Source organism: Schistocerca cancellata, chromosome 5 (assembly GCF_023864275.1).
Source record: "Schistocerca cancellata isolate TAMUIC-IGC-003103 chromosome 5, iqSchCanc2.1, whole genome shotgun sequence".
In the NCBI taxonomy this organism is placed as follows: domain Eukaryota; kingdom Metazoa; phylum Arthropoda; class Insecta; order Orthoptera; family Acrididae; genus Schistocerca; species Schistocerca cancellata.
In genome coordinates, this window is record NC_064630.1 from 99160873 (window position 1) to 99164356 (window position 3484).

Consider the following 3484-nt stretch of genomic DNA (forward strand, 5'->3'; position numbering starts at 1 on the left):
TAGTGTTGGGCAGTTGGCTGTTAACAGCGCGTAGTGTTGCGCAGTTGGAGGTGAGCCGCCAGCAGTGGTGGATGTGGAGAGAGAAATGGCGGAGTTTTGAGAGCGGATGATCTGGACGTGTGTCCATCAGAGACAGTACATTTGTAAGACTGGATGTCATGAACTGATATATATTATGACTTTTGAACACTATTAAGGTAAATACATTGTTTGTTCTCTATCACAATCTTTCATTTGCTAACTATGCCTATCAGTAGTTAGTGCCTTCAGTAGTTTGAATCTTTTATTTAGCTAGCAGTATTGGCGCTGGCTGTATTGCAGTAGTTTGAGTAACGAAGATTTTTGTGAGGTAAGTGATTTGTGAAACGTATAGGTTAATGTTAGTCAGGGCCATTCTTTTGTAGGGATTTTTGAAAGTCAGATTGCGTTGCGTCAAAAATATTGTGTGTCACTTTAGTGAATGTTTGAGTACGTTCAGGTTTGCTCAGGTGTTTGGAAAGCAAATAATGTAAGAGGTTTATCAGCACAGTAATTCATAAATTTTTCTAAGGGGACGTTTCAAAGAACCAACCAACAACCTAATCAATTCCCTTCCACCAGACCAACGGCACGACAACCGAAAATTTAAGCGAGGACGAAGATCCCAGCAGTACTATGTCTTGACAATTAGCGTCTAAAAACAGTCAAGGCACAATAACCAGACCACACGCTGCGGAGTCTTTCTCGCTGCTCTGTCGCAACCGCAGTACGTAGACAGCATTCGTCTGCTCAGTGGCAATCACAGAAGCTACACACAGTTCCACGTAAACACTTGCACCAAGAACTCCGACAATCCTAAAACCAATTGTAACACCATGGCTCTAATGCTGTACTGATTTATTTTGCTTTTGTTTTATTTAATGTTATATCGTTGAGCTTCTGTAAATGTGTTTGATTGAATAGATAACACAGAATTGTATACTCCTTTCTTTGTACAAACTTTGATGTCATGGTTTGGTTCAATGCAAAGTAGTGTATCTATACTGTAAATGCTTTGTCCCATTTGGAGGGAACAAAACTTTCTGTATGTGATTGTAATTTTGTGTGAATAATTTTTTGTAGAGATTTCAATGTGTGTAAATGTTTTGTTTTATTTAATGTATTTGATTGCTGTTATGTAAATTGCCGATCCTCACTTAGGGTTCTTAGTTAGTTTGTATGAAAATGGTGTAGTGGTTCCCCTCGGGAACGGAACTGTGTAGCGCGCGCAAATTGTGGTTGGCTTAGGTGGAAAAGGTGGAACTGATAGTCAGTCGGAGACGAGCTACGAGTCGGAGACGAGCTAAGAGTCCGTGCACTGCCATGTAAAAGATGCATATTGTGTTGATTCCGAGAGAGGCTTTTCCTGCTTCTTTCCAAGGCCTCGGATGGATGGATAAATAGCTGGAACTATTCTGGAGTTTGTATCTATCATCGCCACCAAGAAATGACAGAGTCCAGCAATTCTGCCTACAATTCCACCTACCTACATGCAGTTGCCACCACATTGCGCAATTATTGCAACGTAATACTATAATGATATACAGTGAAGGATCAGCTTAACGGACGTGCTAATGTGCTGAAATATAAGGTAATTTGTATCTGAATTTATGTACCTACCTTGATTTTTCTCCTCATCATAACACCTCTCAGGTTCCTCTCCGTTTGAGCTAAAGTGATATCCGAGTGTCCTTACTAAAAGAAATTAAAGCCTAGAGTTTTGCTAATTAATGCCTCTTGAACTTAGTAAAAAGAAAGTTAAAGTTAATGTGGCAATAGAGTGAGTTAAAGTAAATGTTATTTGCTCAAAATAATTTTCCTGTTAAAACTGCTGTTTAAAATGCCGTTGCTAACTTCAAACTTAAAAGTTCTTAAGACTGAGGCTTATAAGGCAAATGATCACATTATTGTCTGTAGTAAATTCTAAAAGGTGAGTCAGTTTCTTACAATTTGGTCAGTATTGTGTTTCGCTGTAGTAAAAGTGAGAAAGCTGCAGTTGTGAAACATTATATATTCATGTTTGCTAAGTGTTTGTGTATCTTGTGTATTAGAAGTGCATGTTAATAGTAATGTTATAAAGACCATTCGCTTTATGTAAGCCTGAAAGTAATAGGGTGTTTCGGTATCTCTTATAATTTTGCAAATAGTTTGTGCTGCTCCAGTTGTTAGCTTCAATCTTAAAACATATGTGTGTCAGAGTTCATTGCACTCGCGTGTGGCTAAGTCTAGGTTGTGTTTGTCCGTTATAGTTACTCATACCTACTTTCTTAAATGAGAACGGTAATCTTTCTCTTGCCTAATTAGGCTGGCGACCGTTTCCCTTATTCTATAAACAGTATAGCTAGGCAAAATTTTGTTTGTTACTATTCAAATATTTACGTAATTCTGATTTTCATTTCCGATAAGCCACTTCCGTTAGGAACAACACGGTCAACATAACAAAATTCCTCTCAGAGGGTAACACTGCTCTGTTGCTTTGTGCCATAGTTGCTTTTACAAAATAGTTTTATGTCACAACCTGTTTCTAGCATTGAGGTTATGGTACAGCAGTAGCAGACAGGCGTGTTATACAATCACCGTGGAACAACAAGGAGAAATGACAAGTCACACACACACAGAGTTTCCATAAGCAGTCGGCGACCAAATACACGTCGTCCGATGAGACGACCGACCTAACGACCAACCAAGGTCTTCCGCACTCAAGTTATATAAGTGTCGGCAACGGTCGGTCGAGTCTTGGCTCTCCGGAGCTCACTGTAGCTCCAACCCGACACAACTCGATGTCCGTTCGGAACTCGGAGACACGGCGACCCGGGCACACTGACTCGGACCCACCCATGCAGAGGTAACTTTTGCCCATCGGCGACGACATCGCTGTACGACGAAGAAACCGGCCCACGTCCGGCAAGACGACCAACTGACGAGGCCCAGAAACGGTAAAAAGACCAAATATACGTCGCCCAATGAGACAACCAACCGGCGGTCGTTCCCGCTCCAATCTCCTTCCATCAGAAACCGCTCGCTCACCGATAGATCTGTACCTACAGATTGGAAAATTGCGCAGGTCGCACCAGTGTTTAAGAAGGGTAGTAGGAGTAATTCATCGAACTACAGACCTGTATCATTGACGTCGGTTTGCAGTAGGGTTTTGGAGCATATACTGTATTCAAACATTATGAATCACCTCGACCGGGCGAGGTGGCGCAGTGGTTAGCACACTGGACTCGCATTCGGGAGGACGACGGTTCAATCCCGTCTCCGGCCATCCTGATTTAGGTTTTCCGTGATTTCCCTAAATCGCTTCATGCAAATGCCGGGATGGTTCCTTTGAAAGGGCACGGCCGATTTCCTTCCCCATCCTTCCCTCATCCGAGCTTGCGCTCCGTCTCTAATGACCTCGTTGTCGACGGGACGTTTAACACTAATCTCCTCCTCCCTCCTCCTCCTCACCTCGAAGGGAACGATC

The 3484-nt window shown here is 42.3% G+C and overlaps 1 non-coding gene across 1 annotated transcript; it reads left to right on the plus strand.

Moving 5' to 3' along the window:
• The first annotated feature begins 3210 nt into the window (after positions 1 to 3210).
• On the plus strand, positions 3211 to 3283 carry Trnaa-cgc (transfer RNA alanine (anticodon CGC)). Its single transcript has one exon. It is a non-coding gene; the product is annotated as a tRNA-Ala (tRNA).
• The last annotated feature ends 201 nt before the right edge of the window (positions 3284 to 3484 follow it).